The 18666-nt window shown below is 38.6% G+C and overlaps 1 protein-coding gene across 1 annotated transcript in view; it reads left to right on the forward strand.

Moving 5' to 3' along the window:
• LOC128684344 (fasciclin-1-like) overlaps positions 1 to 18666 on the forward strand; it is a 250303-nt gene that overhangs the window by 106074 nt on the left and 125563 nt on the right. The window lies entirely within an intron of this gene.

Genomic DNA, 18666 nt, shown 5'->3' on the forward strand with positions numbered 1-18666 from the left:
GTATTCTACATAAATAAACAGAGTTAGTGGCAATGCCACTTATCCTTCATAGTGTCATAGTGTTAGTGGCTATGCCACTAACACTATGACAACCCATAAGAGTTAGTAATTTGACATGCGCTTCACTTGGGTATCTTTATTGTGGAAATGTTTTGCCAACCAGTGGCTTCCTCAGTCCACTACAGAGAAAAATGAAGATCAGAAGGACTTTGAGTTAATCACTCCAGAGACCCAACAGAAAATTATACCCTTGTATATACTACCAGAAATACAGTGCAACCAGAGTTATACATGAAGAACAAGGCTTGGAGAAGCAGCTGCTCTTCTGGGTAAAATACAAGTTCCCCAGAAGGTAAGACCTTTGACAGAGTTTTGATGTTCTAACAATAGTGTCCCATGGTTGCTACAATGTATCAGTACACTGGGTTAAGGCAACCAGGAAGGAAGTATGCAGTAATTATTTTCAGATGGGTTACCATGTGACTGGGACCCAGGCTTGTGGAGTGCTTCAGAACCCTATGCTAGAAAGTTGTGTATTCCTTGTTGCTAATGTGAGGGCTGGGCCAGATTAATTGTTATATGTAGGGTGTTGGGGAGAGGGGTGGGATTAAATTATAGGAAATCAAATACAAAATGGGAGTTGACAGTTACTTTTTGCTGATGATACTGTGCTTTTGAGAGTTTCTAAAGAAAAGTTACGAAAGTTAGTGGATGAGTTTGGGAGGGTGTGTAAAGATAGAAAAGTTGAAAGTGAATATAGATAAGAGTAAGGTGATGAGGGTATCAAATGATTTGGATATAGAAAAACTGGGTATCACATTGGAGAAAGGGAGTATGGAAGAAGTGAATGTTTTCAGATTATTTGGGAGATGACTTGTCAGCAAATAGGTTTATGAAGGATGAGGTTAACCATAAAATTCGATTAACCCTTTGACTGCTTCGGTTGTATATATACGTCTTATGAGCTACTGTGTTTGACATATTAATATGCATTAATTCTAGCGGCTTTAAATCAAGCGGGAGAAAGCTGGTAGGCCTACATGTAAGAGAATGGGTCTGCTTGGTGGGTGTGCACCCTGTGAAAAAAAATCAGGGACTCAGTGGTGCATTGTGAGAATGCCATCTTTGTAGTCCATTTTCACCATGCCTCGCGGTAAGCCCCGGTGACCTGGTGGCTAAAGCTCCCGCTTCACACACGGAGGGCCCGGGTTCAATTCCCGGCGGGTGGAAACATTCCGACACGTTTCCTTACACCTGTTGTCCTGTTCACCTAGCAGCAAATAGGTACCTGGGTGTTAGTCGACTGGTGTGGGTCGCATCCTGGGGGACAAGATTAAGGACCCCAATGGAAATAAGAAGTGTGGCATACATAACAGTAGCACAAATCGATTCATTGGACAGTCCTCGATGACGCACTGACTTTCTTGGGTTATCCTGGGTGGCTAACCCTCCGGGGTTAAAAATCCGAACGAAATCTTATCTTATCTTACCTCACTCCTCGGCGGATTGGAGGGCTTTTGTTCCCAAGTGATAGCTCGAACAGTGATGGAAGTGCCAGTGAAAGTGAATTTCATGGTTTTGGAGAGGGTGTGACTGAAAGCAGTGCCCAGAATAAGGTAATTAGTGATGAAAATCCAGATGACCACAACCTTTCACCTCTGGTGCTGGGCCGTCTCATTCACGTTCACCTGTACCAGGACGAAAGAGGAAACTATTTTCCCAAGTACATGATTCAGATGTGAGCAGTGAAAGTGATAGTGATTTCCAAGCTATTGAAAGCAGTTCTAGTTGTGACAGTGAGGGTGAATATTCTCCAGTAAAGTGGCAGTATGTATGACACAGCATGAGTTCTGGTAGTATGCCATATGCTGTTCCAAGGGGAAGGAGTAAATCTTAGAGCACATCCTGTGGCCCTACACCACAAACTGATAGTGAAGATGACGATATTGTTACAATGGGGATGAATGATGTGCGTGGAGCAGCAGGTGGTGGTGGTGATACGAGTCATGTGGCACCAGCATCGGGCCATGCTACTACCCACGCTGCTAACTCAGCACAGCCAGAACCACCCTCAACCACCCCTACATTCCCACAACCTGCACAACCACAACTACCTGTAAATATCCAGTATCCACCAGCAGACTGCATCTGGGATTGGCAACAAGGTGACAGTTTTGTTCCCAATCCCCATCACTTTGATGAAATACAAAGTGGAATATGGCCATCATGTACACTTGGGAACAATGCCACTGAACTGGAATGCTTTCAGTTATTCTTCGATGAACCCCTGATAGACATTATTGTCAGGGAAAGCAATGCATACTTCGAGTACACCATGGCAAACAATTCTTTCACCAAGGTCATGGCTACACCAGTGGAAGGATACAACTGTGACAGATGTATCTGTTCTTTGCCACAATAATGCTTATGCCACGTGTGTATAAGCACAGTGCCAGCACATACTGGTCAACAGACTGCCTGATTTCAACCCCAGCTTTTGGTGACATTATACCAATGAATCGATTTGTGCTACTGTTATGTATGCCACACTTCTCAGACAAAACAAGGCCTGACAGAAGCAACAGGTTATATAAGATCAGGAATGTGTTCATGTACCTGAAACAAAAGTGCTGTATGTATTTTTTATCTCTTCAGGAAGCTTGTTATTGATGAGACTTTGATTTTGTTCAAAGGCAGACTGTCATTCAAGCAGTAAATGTCAAGCAAGAGGTATAAAGTTATTTGTACTGTGTGATTGCAAAAGTGGTCTGGTTTTGGATATAATTGTGTACCCTGGTAGTAATACATTGCAAGATACCAGGAAGTTACTGGGTATTTCTGGCGATGTGGTTAGAACAATGATGGAACCATATCTTGGTAAGGGGCATATTTTATATACTGATAACTGGTACACAAGCCCTGTACTCACTGATTTCTTGCAAGTGAACATGACAGACATATGTGGCACAGTGCATGGAAATTGTAGACATGTGCCTAGGTTTCACGCAGGCACTCGCAGAGGTGAAGTTCAGGTGTTTGCTGCCAGTGACATCATGGCATTTCGGTGGCATGACAAACGTGATGTCACAATGTTGACATCAGTTCACTGACACGAAATGGTAGACACTGGCAAGCAGAATAGAGAGACCAATGAGCCCATTGTAAAACCTGCAGCTGTGATAGACTACAACCTCAATATGCACTTAGTGGATAAATGTGATATGCAGACTGGGTTTGCTGATTGTGTTCTCAAGAGTTATAAATGGTACATAAAACTCTTTTTCCATCTTCTTGACATTTCCATGCTGAATGCTTATAATATGTATAAGTTCAAGACCAACAACAAACCCAGATGTGGTGAAATTTGTTTGTCAGTTATCAGACAAATAATATTCAGGTACCAAGGAACAACACTCGCAATAGACCAGCACCCACGAAATTACCAACACATGCCATCTTGTCTGAGGCCTGGTGATCACTACCCCATACCACTGCCTCCTACTACTTTCAAGAAAAATGCTCAGAAGAGGTGTTAGGTCTGTGCACATACCACAAAATGCCCACAAAAATGCAGACACCCGTTTTATGTGTGAGGAGTGTAAAACACCATTGTGCATACACCCATGTTTCAAAGAATTCCACAAGCTGCAGCAGTTCTAGGAAAATGTCCACTGATTGTACATCTGTATATATATTATAGAACAATAGTAATAACATGTTTTTTATATTGTTTGTTTGTGTAAACAAGTTTTATAAACAATATGACGATACTAGTGTTTTTGCTATAACTGTGTTACATTCAACGAAGGTATATATGAACATTGCACCATACTTTGGTCTTACAGGCCACATAAGTTATGTGAAAAAATAAAATAGTGAAAAAACAAGAGACCTGTGAATGCAAGTAAACCAAAGTTTACCGGGTGAGCGGCATCCGCCGCTGTTGCCATACATGGCTCATTTTCTGCCAACTTTACGCCTCTATATCTCAGTAAGTACTGATCACAATTTTTTTTTTTTTGGGGGGGGGGGGGGGGGGGGGGGTTAAAAAAATCAGAAAATTAATCTTAAAATTTTGAAAGAAAAATAATTTTTCTTCTTCGAATATTTTTCGACACAGGAGACACTTCAGGGTTTGGGGTTGCGACAGTCAAAGGGTTAAGGAAAAAATGCGAGTGGTGTGTTAAGGTATCTGTGAAGACAAAAAACATTATCCTTGGAGGCAAAGAAGGGAATGTATGACAGTACATATAGTAGCCCCAACACTCATATATGGGTGTGAAGCTTGGGTTGTCAGTTTTGCAGTGAGGAGGTGGCTGGAGGCAGTGGAAATGTCCTGTCTAAGGGCAATGTGTCGTGTAAATATTATGCAGAGAATTTGTAGTGTGGAAATTAGGAGGAGGTGTGGAGTTACTAAAAGTATTAGTGAGAGGGTTGAAGAGGGGTTGTTTAGGTGGTTTGGTCATTTAGACAGAATGGAACAAGTAGAATGACTTGGAGAATGTATAAATCTGTAGGGAAAAGAAGGTGGGGTAGGGGTCATCCTAGAAAAGGTTGGAGGGAGGGGGTTAAGGAGGTTTTGTGGGTGAGAGACTTGGATTTCCAGCAAGTGTGCGTATGCGCGTTAGATAGGAGTGAATAGAGACGAATGGTTTTTGGGACCTGACGAGCTGTTGGAGTGTGAGCAGGGCAATATTTCGTGAAGGGATTCGGGGAAATCGGTTAGCTGGACTCGAGTCCTGGAAATAGGAAGTACAATGCCTGCACTTTAAAGGAGGGGTTTGGGATATTGGCAGTTTGGAGTGACTATCTAAGCTGTCATATCTGGGTGACTCTGCACAGACAGTGATTATGTATGAGTGATGGTGAAAGTGTTAACTGATAATGAAAAGTTTTTTCTTTCTTTTTTGGGTTGTTCTTTTTTTTGGGTCACCTGCCTTGGTGGGAAACAGCCGACATGTTAAGAAAAAAATGTACATTCTGTTAATACTTATCCACTGAATATATAGCTATTTTTGTATACAAGTAGTTTAATTTTAACCAATTATCTGAATGGAAGGGAGGATAAGTTTCAAAGGATGAGTTGGACTTCTCTTAAATGTAAGTATTCCCCCTAGACTTTTTTAGCTATTAGTGAGCTATCCTAGATTAGAACATATAGCGAGGGACCTTAAACCATTATATCATGGACGTCTGACCATGTGAGAGATGTAATGTCATTAATTCCGAATGGAGGAAAGGGAGGAGAGAGGAAGGAAGGGGTGGGATGGGAAAGATGGGGTGGGGAGGGGAGTAATTAAGTTTGACCTGAGGAAGGAGACAAAGATGTCCAGTTCCTTAGATCAAGAGCCTCTTCACCACATAAAGGAACCTTCCTTGAAGAGGTTTGCATAGGTAGATAGCTGGAGTAGATTTCAAGTAGAAAGTAACAACTTTTGGCCAATATTTGGTAAAATATTATTGTAAACACCACTAGCATAGCCCTGTTCCTATAACTACAAATAGGTAATTATACACCTACCTATAAAACCTCCCTATACTGTATGTGCTTTAACACAATATTTATATTAACAGATATATGGCTTTCAAACAAATTTAACATAGGTTAATGCAACGTGTATTTTTCATTATTATGACTTCAATAGCATCATACATTTTATAAAAGTAGTTTAGTATTGTAGCCTTTAAAGTATTATTCTCTTCAATTTTAAGCATAAATTTCATTTGTAGTGGCTGTCTTTAGAATATAGTGGAGAAGTGCTGATCTCTAATAATAGGCTCTCAGGAACTCTTCTAGAGCAAGTAAGTAGCGAAGTATTAAGTTTGGGCAAGTGCTGAACCTGTAGGCATCATACAGAACATGAGGAATGGGTGGTAATCAGGAAAAAAAGAGTCATAATACTGTGGCTGGAACAATTCACTAAAAACCCTCAATAAGGAGAGGAATGTTATGACTGCATTTCAGTCCATCCTAGACCAGTTGTGACTAGACTACAGTCCAGGACAGACAAACATTATAACAAAGTTCCTCTTCAAGTGCAGGTTTTTGGTGAAATACAAAATAAAATGCAAATACAGATAATTTCTTTCTTTCATGCAATATACAGGTAATGTAGTTTAAATGCAATAAAAATTATTAGGCACAACAGAAAGCCACTAGCCTGCAGTGCATTTTGGGCAGTAATTAGGTAATCATGGTTAATCTAAGCTTACCTTCTTTGGATCAAAATTCTTTTATCAACATAGGGCAGCTGCCTTCCTTTCCCTTGAAGACACTGTTTTGGAAGGATTTGGAATTTAATTTTATAGGTCTTTTGAGTGATATTGATGAGATCCATTAAATCAGTCTTAGTACTGGTGAGAGCCCTAGTTAGAGCTTCTATATTTTAAGTACATACGTATTTGATACTCTGTTCTCAGTATACATTTTTATTGCTGAGGTTAGTTGCCGCTTTATTCCATCAGTAGTTTGTAATAGGCTCCAGATCCTCATTGTAGGATTTACCTATTTTCTTTGTCTAATTTTCTGTATTCTAAGATTTATAGAATTTTTTATATCAATTTTACAGGTAAAGCCTCTAATATTTTTTTCAAACTCACCAAGTTTCTTATTCATATAGTAAGTGCTAAACTGTTTTTGTTAAGTCTTCTTAGAAATAAGAAGTTTGCATATCTCATCTGCTGAAGACTCTTTAAGGCTAAAATATACAATTTATTTTTTTTGTACCTGTTGTTTAATATTTCAGAGCAAGTGATTTTTCACCTTTCCTCAATATTAATGACACTTATGTATTTATTTAGGCTTGTCTATACATTTAGGCTACATGTCTTAAGAGCAATTATATGTAGTACTTTATTCTTAAATGTAATAGATATATCTGTTTTCTTATTTCATAGGTTATTTCACTGTACTTATACTACATTATATGATAACAAGACACATAAAGCTTAAAGCAGCAATTCCTACCCACACTAATATTTTGAAACACGTCAACACTGTGTAGTCAGTTTTATCAGAAAATATTTTCACATTATGTGAACTGGTATTAACCCAGCTAATAATTACTGTACTTTCATTTGTTTGGTCTCTCAATCATTTATAAAATTTTAGGTATCACAAAGGCAGTTTAGTAAAGTTAATTGAATTTAGGTAATATGCAAGTTTTATGCATAAAATTAAAAAGTGTTTTAGCACATTCAAGCTAATATTTGGTTTACCACTTGTACATTAATGAACTTTCATGTTACATTAAGAGTTTTAAATTCTTGTACTGGAGAATGGCTGCATATAAATATTATGTTGAATAATGTTTTGTTTCATGAGATGTTACAGCAGACATAATACACCATCATTCTGTTGAATACAAAACAGCCAAATTGGCACTAGGTAGGGAGTTGGTCCATGCTAACTTGCAGCTGCTCATTCAATTTTTCTTCTAGTATTTACAAAAGAACAATTCCTGATACTATTCAGCATGTGGGATGCCACAATAAACTACCTGGGTCTTCTAGCTTATCAGCTTATAAAATAAAAAAATCAGCTACAAAAGCAGATGGATAAATAGGATTTTTTTAAAGCCCATATGTAGTATGCACAGCATTTCAGGCAGATTCTTAAGATTAAAGAAAAAAATACATGGTTACAGAGTGATTTTAGGTTATGAGTTTAGTACGAAGTATTGACAGGTAAGTCAGAAAAAATTATTAGGGCATAAGTGATGGGGGGAAGGGGCCTGTACTCACTGCATGACATTTGCCTTGGCAAGTTGAAATTTGTAATTCAATATTTGTTGTACATTAGTCTTTTATGAGTATTTCATATCAATAATATGTTCTTTTTGTATAAAAGTTCATATATTCCATGTTCAATTACAGTAGTTAAAAGTTAAAGTGATTAAGCCAAGGCATAAGATGTCCATCACTAGCAGATACCCAGTAAATATACATGTACCATACTATTCTTTTCTTATTTATATATTGAGAACTAGATACAACATACTTTTTTCTTAAAGGTCTGTAGAAGAATGCACATAAGTTGATTAATGATTTTGAAGGATATATATTATTTCTACTGTACTATATTTTTGTATTTTATAGAAGTGTTTCATTTTATATCGATTTATTTTTCTGCTAGCCCTTCTAGCATTTTGTGTTTCTGTTATGTATTTGTATCTGAATTTCTCTCATCTCTTTAGACTACACTGTGTTTAGTCTGCTTGAATATTCTCTTACCCATGTATTTATGAGGCTTATTGCATGGATTCTACCACACACCTCTATAAGTTATTGATATAAGGTATAGATTATCATTAAATTGTTTGTAAATAGACATTTTATGCAGTAAAGTCTCTATTGTCACAACACTTAATTCACAGGTGGACTTTACCAAGTACATAGCAACAATGAGAGAAATTACATCTTATATAGAGCATCTGGGATGAGTGGTCAAGTGCACATATGGTGATTAGTGCACTGCAAGATGCCTACTAGCCCAGACTGGGTTTACTTGGTTCCACAATAATGTGTGCTATGGGAGTTGCCATAGTGAACATATTACAGTTATGTTTTATGGTGTTAGTCTGGTTGTAGACAATTCCAAACACCTACATTTTATCTTTATGTTTTCTTGAAATAGTAGCCTAGCTCTGTCCCACTCCATGATGTAGAATTGGGAGTTGTACACTAGCTTTGATTGCATGTGTGTGTTCCTAAAGGCATTTGGGATGACTTTTAGCAGTTTCTTCAGTGTGAACTTGGTCACATCTACCACAGACAATTCAGTCTGGAGGTCCTTGTGATGTCTCAGATGATTTTTTGGTAACCACAGCAGTATTAATGTTAGATCTGCATAGTATAGGGGTCAGTGTGTTGGCTGTGGTGCCGGTAGGTATCATAAATATCTATTCATTGTTGTTCTGGTTCTTTGCATTGAGATGTATCATGTTAGCTTTACTCTTACAATGAAAGATCACGTGGAGGGCAAATTTGAGGATGGTTTTCTATGAAATCTTGCTCTTTCTTCAATAAGTTGTCACTGCAAATTCTAAGAGCCCACAGGAAATAAAGAAAGCAGTGTTAACTGCTTTAACAAAAAAGGCACAATACCGTGACTGGAACAATACACAAATAGTCCGCACATAGAAGAGAGGAGCTTACGACGAAGTTTCAGTCTGACTTGGACCATTAACAAAGTCACACTAACAAAAAGGAGAGAAGAAGGGAGTACAGCAGGGCCCCACTTATACGGCAGGTTAGGTTCCAGGCTACCGCCGTAAAGCGGAAACTGCCGTAAAGTGGAACACCCTTTTTTTTCCACTTATAAATGCATACAAACACTAGATAACAAGTTTACACTAACATATATTAAGTTAGCAATAGAACCAGGCATCAAAAAGCAATAAAAAAGTACAATACACACATAGTGCACTCATTACTTACCTTAAAATATTTATAGTCTTAATCTAGGGTGAGACAAGTAGTATTTATTGTAAGAAATCAAATGTGGTATGTATGGTAATCAGCCAGGCTACCATACCAGGCCACCCCACCCACACATACTATTCTATGATATTTAAGCATCCCAGAGCGATAAAATGTATATACAGTTCACTCATTACTTACCTTAAAATATAGGGTGAGATGAGTAGTATTTATTGTAAAAAATCAAGTGTGGTATGTATGGTAGTCAGCCGGGCTACCATACCAGGCCAACCCACCCACACACATATTCTATGATATTTAAGCATCCCAGAGCGATAAAATGTATATACAGTTCACTCATTACTTACCTTAAAATATTTGTAGTCTTAATGTAGGGTCAGGAGTAAGTAAATGAGATAAAACGAATAAATGAGAGAGAGAAAGAATGAGTACATGAGAGGGGACAGGCGCAGAGTTATGTAAACAAACCAGGCGAACGTAAGTTTTGTAAACAAAGTGTACACGTCTGGTTTGTGTACAAGTTACATTGTGTACAGGTTGTCTCTACATTGATATGGTAGAATTAATAAAGAAGAACACTCCCATTCTCATGTAACATCATTTTGAGAAGAAATGAAGCTCTGAGTGAAGGCAATGGAAATAAGTCACACTGACTTTTTTGGGTTATCCTAGGTTCTCTACACATATGTTGTTATGTATGATAATCTATGTAACTGTATTTGTGTATACCTGAATAAACTTACTTACATACATACGAAAGGAATAATTTTCTAGTTACCCCCAGTAACACATTTTCTCTTATGTTAGATTAGAGAAAATGTTATTCTTGCCATCACTTGTACAGGTTATCTGGCTCCCACATATTATATTTATGTTTATTTATTCTATTGTGGGGTGTATTTATCATCTTTTTATGTTATGTATCGTGTTTATTATATAATTTTGAAAAAAATATCATGGATGGATTAATGAAAATGTGTATATTAACGTAATATACGACATTTAATGAGACTCAGTGAGTATTGTTATTATTATTATTATCATTTCTAATATGGCGTCACTTGTGCAAGTCGTCTGCTACCACATCTTACATTTATGTTTATTTATTCTACTGTGGGGTGTATTTATCTTATTTATATGTTATGCATCGTGTTTATTATATAATTTTGAAAAAAATATCATAGATGGATTAATGAAAATGTGTATATTAACGTAATATACGACATTTAAATGACTCGATGATTATCATCATCATTACTAATATGACGTCTGGAGACATAAGACACTTACCGATTTTAATGTGTACCTGCACGCCAGCACAGTATGTAAGTTTATTTAGGTACAGGTATACATAAGTATAATTATCAGAGTATATATAAAATATGAAATAACTTTTAAAAACATTTGAAATTTTGGAGTTTCCAGACAAAATGGAGAGACTTAGTGCTTACTGAGCTCACGGAGAATGTAAACAAACAGGGTGGGGCGCGGTGACCGTATTAGAAAGTCAGGTGGGGGGAGCCGTATAGCGAGTTTTGGTCATAATTTGAAATGACCGTATTAGCGGAATGCCGTAAAGTGAAACGCCGTAAAGCGGGGCCCTACTGTATATATAGGCCAGCAGACAGGGACAGGAGCAAGAGAGGTAGTAGTGGTGGTAGTGGAGTCAGTCAGATACTAAGAAAGAGGAGCACTGCAAGGGAGCTAGGGGCTCAGAGAGGGTAGGAGCAAGATCACAGAGGAGGGGAGGGAAATAATAATAAAGGACAAATACCCAAGGCAGGAGAAAGAAAACCCAAAGGAGAAAGAGGAAAGGGGAAGAGGGACAAGGGGGAAAAAGAATCAGGTTAAGTCATGGGTGTTCTGAAGTTTGGAGCATTTTACAGTATAATGGGAAAGGAAGGCATCTACAGAGACAAAGCCATACAAGGAAAGTTGTGTATAAGGGAAGATTCAACCAAATGGCAACTGTGAATGTTAGAAGTAGGGTAGACAGTTTTAGCAGAAGACCAGTCAATAGGACGACTGTGATCTCTGACATGACAGAAAAGAGCATTGGTGGTGTTGGCAAGCCTAACACTACTTTTGTGCTCCCTGCTTGCTTCCTTTCCTTGATGTTCATGTTGACCGCTCAGATTCAGGTTTTGTCTTTTCTGTGTACTGCAAGCCTATGCACAGTGGCATGTACATCCACTACTTTTCTTATTATGCTTCCTCTGTCAAGATAAGTGTTCTTATCTCCCTCTTTCTCCATGCTCTCCACGTTTGTGATCCTTAGTTCCTTGAATCAGAAATTTCCACTCTTCATAATTCATTTTCCCGTCTTGGCTACCCTTCCTATTTCATAGACTGCCTTCTCACATGCTAAATGGACTTTCTTCTCTCCCAAATTCTCTAATCCTAGGAACTCTCCTATCCTCTGCCTTCCCTACATTTCCGGTCTTTCTAATCTTAACAACAGCCTCCGTTCCCTAGACATCAAACTTACTTTTTGCCAGACTAACACTCTTCACACTAATCTAGTTCATACCTCTCCTCCCTCTATAGATGCTCCTGGTGTCTACTCTATTTCTTGTTCCTCCTGTCCTATTTAGGACTTCAGAGAAACTGGCCAATCTCTTTCTGACAGACTTAAGGAGCACAAAAGTAGTGTTAGGCTTGCCGACACCAACAATGCTCTTTTCTGTCATGTCAGAGATCACAGTACAGTGGACCCCCACCTTACGAACTCATTGCGTTACGTTAAATCCGCCATACGAAGCATTTGAACGCAAAAATTTTGCCTCGCCTCACGATAAAAAAACTCGCCTTACGTGATTCGTCCGGGATGCATCCCACGTGTGGCCTCAGCGCCAGTGTTTACAAGCCAGCCAGTGCGGTCACATCTACGCATACATTCGGTACATTTCACATTATCCCAGTGTTTTTAGTGCTTGTAACTGCAAAATAAGTCACCATGGACCCCAAGAAAGCTTCTAGTGCCATCCCTGTGGTAAAAAGGGTGAGAATTAGTATGGAACTGAAAAAAGAGATTAAGGAAATGTGTGCAAAGTGGGTTGAACTGCAAACCTTTACAAATGAAAATCACCCTGACACAGCTACTGCAAGCCGTGTTGGCAACCTATACAATGACAATGTTATAGTCCATTTTAGGAAAGTCTTAAAGGAACGGGAGGTACAGAGCTCTATGGACAAATTTGTTGTGCGACAGAGGTCTAGTGACTCTCAAGCTGGTCCTAGTGGCATTAAAAGAAGAAGGGAAGTAACCCCAGAAAAGGACTTGCTATCTCACATCCTAATGGAAGGGGATTCCCCTTCTAAACAATAACTTCCACACTCTCCCCTCCTCCCATCCCATCAATCATCACCAGATCTTCAATAAAGGTAAGTGTCATGTATTCTATTCTTAGTAGAGTAGTAATTGTGCATGTCTTCTTCAGTTTGTGTGTATTAAAATTAATATTTCATATGGTAAAATTTTTTTTTTTCATACTTTGGGGTGTCAGGAACGGATTAATTTGATTTTCATTATTTCTTATGGGGAAAATTAATTCGGCTTACGATGAGCTCTCAGGAATGGATTAATATCGTAAGGCGGGGGTCCACTGTACTTGCAGTGCTCCTCTTTCTTAGTATCTGACTGACTCCACTACCACCACTACTACCTCTCTTGCTCCCCTCCCTGTCTGCTGGCCTATATATACTCCCTCCTTCTCTCCTTTTGTTTGTGTAACTTTGTAAATGGTCCAAGTCAGACCAAAACATCATCGTAGGCTCCTCTCTTCTATGTGCGGGTTAGTGTATTAACTTTCTTTATTTTAAGTCATGGTTGGAATAGAAGTGAATTAAGTTGCCTTTATAAACAGGTTTTTGGTATAGTGTATGCTTTAGTAATACCCCTTGCCTGGTGAGCCATACCTTCAAGAAAGGCAGTGTCAGACTTCTTCCTCCAAGATGATTTGTATATAACACTACCTAGTTTAGCTGGTCTTCGAAATGTAACCTGAGTGTATACACAACCTTGCCCAATCCATGGCTTTTTAAGAAGCAAGTCAAGTTGGAATTTCTCTTCATGACACATTGCCATAGATTACAGCATTACGATAGATAGAAGGCCTCAGTTAAAAATGTACAACAGAAATTCAAGTATACTCATATTCTACATTATGTACAAAAAGCATTTAGAAAAAATACTGGAAGACCATCCATTGTTACCAACTTGTCCCCTCTCCATTTCTCACTCAAACCATGGCCCTCAGCTGAGGATTGAAGTTCGCTACAGGGATTTTTAAACCAGAACAATACACTGACATGATAACAAGGAACCATAGGCACACAGATTTCAACAAACGTTTCATACCATTACTACCCAAATAATATACAGAAACTCTTGGTGAGGCAGGCAAAAACCTCAACATTAGGATCATCATATTTGATAAAGGCAGAGGAGTGATCATTAAGGACAGTACTGCATATTACAAGACGAGAGATATGCTTGGTGGCATTCACACCTATAAAGTCATCACCCAGTACACTGTTAACAAGGAGACCAAGACCTTTCTTGGCAAAACCAGAAAGATCATGTCAAGGTCTACACAAAGTCAAAAGCTGTGGTGCTTACTAACCTCTAACAGGCACATATCCATGGCCTACTCAAAGCCCATAAACCTGATGTACCCCTTAGGCCCATCACCTCCAGCATTGGTAGTGCTTTATCATTGGTAATATATACATTCACCAACAAGTATGTGAATAAGACACGATATGCAGTTTATGTTTTTTATTCAGAAGATGTTTCATCCACCAGGGACTTTATCAATCCACCAATAAATCCATTCATGGATTGAAGTCCAAAGTGGACAAAACATCTAAATAAACACCATATACCACATGAGGATCATCAGCTAGTCCCACCTTTGTCATTCCAGTGATCTCATCTCTAGATTCAGGCAAAAAGTCACCAAGTTTAGATCTTATCACGTCCCTTTTCACGTGTACTATACCCATAAAAATAATCATTGATTTCTTGCATAACCATGACACTCCTAACTTAAACTTCAATCTAGCCACTCCTGACTTCACATATTGGTTGAAGTATGTGTCAGCCTCATCCTTTTGTCTGGACCTGTAAACTACAGGTAGAAATTTAGCTAAAATTAGCTAAAACACCCATTGAGGATGTTTTAGCCAACATTATTCCTAGACTCATCACTTTTTTTTAAATAAAGTTTATTTTTCAAATACATTACATAGTAATAAATTATACAGTCTCCACAAAAGAGTTTGGAAAAGGATGCATAAAATGTACAAAACATTTTACGAATTTAACCAAGGGAACTTTGAAAAATACAGAATGTCAATAACTGTCCATCTTACTTTTTGCTTTCATTACATTTTTAATTCTTTCTGTTTGGTACATGATTGGCTGCAACCTTTTTGATAAATTAGACACATGTACAACATTTGGGTATCTTTAATGAGGAAATGTTTTGCCACACAGTGGCTTCATCAGTCCATACAAAGGAGAATGTTGAAGAACAGGAGGATTTTGAGGTCATCAGTCCCTCAGCCTTGAGTTGATGTAATCAGTCCATCAATCTTGAAAAGAATGCAGCATATGTGTGAACAAGTGGCTTATATACTGTAGGTAGGAGAGGGGCATCAATTGTAGATGATATCACATTTGACACTGCAACATCTTGGGATCTTAATACAGGGAATTCTTCACTTGCCTAACACTGGGCATGACCTACTTCCACATTCGTCAAATGTGATACCACCTATGACTGCTGCACCTCTCCTACCTACAGTATATAAGCCAATTTCTTCACACATATGCTGTATTTTTTCAAGATTGATGAGCAAAGAAAGGTATAAAATACCGACAAGATTGATGAACTGATTTCATCGACTCAAGGTTGAGGGAGTGATTACCTCAAACTCTTCCTGTTCTTCACCATTCTCCTTTGTATGGACTGATGAAGCCACTGTGTGGCAAAACGTTTCCTCATTAAAGATACCCAAGTGTTGCAAAGGTGCCTAATTTATCAACCTGTTGGTTCTCTGAACCATTCATCAACATGCAACCTTTTTATTTGCATTTCAGTCCAATGATGTTTTTTTTGTGGAGACTGTAAGTCATTGTAGTATATGACATACAGTACACGGAAAAACCCTGATAGTACAAGTATATTACTGATTTTCTAGCAGCTTTGGTTCCTAGACTTTGTCGGGATGTAGATTTTAACCCTTTGAGGGTTTTCGTCGTACTAGTACGTCTTACGCGTAGGGGTTTTTGTCGTACTAGTACGCATAAATTCTAGCGGCCTCAAATCTCACAGGAAAAGGCTGATAAGCCTAGATGTGAGAGAATGGGTCTGTGTGGTGGGTGTGCGCAGTAGGAAAAAAATCTGGGACCCAGTGGTGCATTGTGGGAATGCTATCATAGTACACAATTTCCACCGTGCCCTGTGGTAAGAAGTTCCTCACTCCTCGGCGAATTGGGACACTTTTGTTCCCCAGTGACAGTTCTAATACAGATGGAAGTGACAGTGAAGATGAGTTTCAAGGTTCTGGTGAGGTTTTGACCGAAACTAATGACCATAATATGGGTAATAGTGAGGAAAACCCAGACAACCCACAGCCTTCCACCTCTGGTGCTGGGCCGTCGTTCAGTTGTACCAGAATCAAAGAGGAAACTCCTATTTCCCAAAATCCCAGACTCAGATGTGAGCATTGGTGATGATAATGATAGTGATTATGAACTACAAGATCTTCAAACTTGTTCCAAGAATGGAGGAGGAGGAGGAGGAGGAGGCAGAGGAGGAGGAGGCAAGAGGAGGAGGAGGCAAGAGGAGGAGGAGGCAAGAGGAGGAGGAGGCAGAGGAGGAGGAGGAGGAGGAGGAGGAGGAGGAGGAAGAAGAGGAGGAGGAGGAAGAGGAGGAGGAGGAGGAGGAGGAAGAAGAAGAATACGTAATGATAACAATAATACATAATAATAATACATAATAATAATAATAATAATAATAATACATAATAATAATAATAGGTAATAATAATAATATGTAATAATAAATGTTCACCCATGACAGTAACAAGATAAGGGGAGATAACATCTGATAAGTGCTGACGTTTGATGAGGGTAAATGAGGGTAGAGCTGATGCCAAAAGATGAGATGAACATCGCCCTCCCTTTGTTTTTGCTGGTATACTAACATTTCTGTCTGTCTATTTGCCTGTCTGTCAAGCTCCCTGTCTATCCATCTAGCTCTCTGTCTCAGAGAGCCACAAGACTGTGTCATCACTTTTACTCACATCTTCAAGCAGAGTATAGCACTTTGTCTGGGTTTCTTGGGTTATCCTAGGTAATTTATACCATGTATTCTTGTATTTATGTGTACCTGTGAGACAGAGATAGACAGACAGATAGAATGAGGGAGAAAGATAATTAGATAGAATGGAGGAGGGGAAGCAGCATCCGACCCCATTGTTTTGACAGGCCGAGGGGGAAAGAGTAATGAGCCAATATGTCACTTTGACAGCTGCGGACTCCTTGTAATTTACACTATGGACAAGGAGGAGAAGGAGTAGGGGGAAGAGGAAGAAGAGGAGGAGGAGGAAGAGGAGGAGGAGGAAGAGGAGGAGAAGGAAGAGGAAGAGTAGGAGGAAGAGGAATAAGAGGAAGAGGAGGAGGAAGAGGAATAGTACGAGGAAGATTAGGGGGAAGAGGAGGAAGAGGAAGAAGAGGAGGAGGAGGAAGAGTAGGAGGAAGAGGAAGAAGAGGAGGAGGAGGAAGAGGAGGAGGAGGGTGGAACACTAGTACACTGGTACTGGTACACTAACATTTCTGTCTGTCTATTTGTCTGTCTGTCAAGCTCCCTGTCTATCTGTCTATCCGTCTAGCTCTCTGTCTCAGAGAGCCACAAGACTGTGTCATCATTTTTACTCACATCTTCAAGCAGAGTATAGCACTTTGTCTGGATTTCTTGGGTTATCCTAGGTAATTTATACTATGTATACTTGTATTTATGTGTACCTGTGAGACAGAGATAGATAGACAGATAGAAAGAGAGAGACAGATTGAAAGAGATAGAATGAGGGAGAAAGATAAAACACCATTGTGTATGACACCATGTTTCAGAGTTCCACAAGCTGCAGAACTAATAGGAATATGTTCAGTGACTGTATATTGGTATATATATTATAGAACAATAATAATAAACAATGTTTTGTATTGTTTGTTTTTGTAAACAAATTTTGTAAACAATATATTGATAATTATGTTTGTGTGCTTATTGTGTTGTATACAACGAGTGTATATATGTACATTGCACCTTACTTTGGTCTCACAGGCCACATAAGTTATGTGAAAAAATAAAATAGTGAAAAAAACAACAAACCTTCAAATACAAGTAAACTAAAGTTTACCGGGTGAGCGGCAGTCGCCGCTGTTGCCATACGCGGCTCATTTTCTGCAAACTTCATGCATCCATATCTCCGTAAGTATTGATGGTAAATTTTTTTTGTTTATCCTATAATGTTTAGAAAAAAAAACTCTATTTTTTCATAAGAAAAAATAATTTTTTTTTTTTGAAATTTGGCCGACCCTGAGAACGAGTTTCGGAGAGGGCCTGTCGACCCTCAAAGGGTTAATGGACCAACAGAGGTCATATAATAATAATAATTCAACAATACACCTCTGACCCCACCATGGACTGCTGGAAACCTAAATTAAACAATAACAAAAAAGAAACAGGTTCATTAATTAGTTCATTAATGTTGTTGTACTAGCTCTCCCAGAGTGGTAAATTTTAGAATTTTACTGGTGTGTAAGTTGAGGGTTGTCAGGATTAATGTGTTTCATAGCTGACTGTTTCATAATGGATCTGTTATGATACAGGGAGAACATCTAGAATACTTTGAAGCTGAAACCACAGGATTTTCAGATGAAAGACAATGGCTATGGCATATTCTTCTCGGCTGTCTTATTAAATATTTCATCCGAGCAAAGTTGCTTCATGTATTTTGATCTTTCCCTATGTAATTGTTCATGCATCAAATAAAAATTCATTAGCTCTTTTTCTGACACAAAGGAACGTTGTTCTGGCCTTTTGATTAACTCAGTGTCAAGACTTGCTCCCAGGGTCGAAGAATTAAAAAAAAAAATCTTGTGAAGTGATAGAGAATCTTTTTCCGAAGGTAATGAAACTGAAAGTAAGAAATTTG

The sequence above is a fragment of the Cherax quadricarinatus genome, chromosome 4 (genome assembly GCF_038502225.1).
Source record: "Cherax quadricarinatus isolate ZL_2023a chromosome 4, ASM3850222v1, whole genome shotgun sequence".
Taxonomy (NCBI): domain Eukaryota; kingdom Metazoa; phylum Arthropoda; class Malacostraca; order Decapoda; family Parastacidae; genus Cherax; species Cherax quadricarinatus.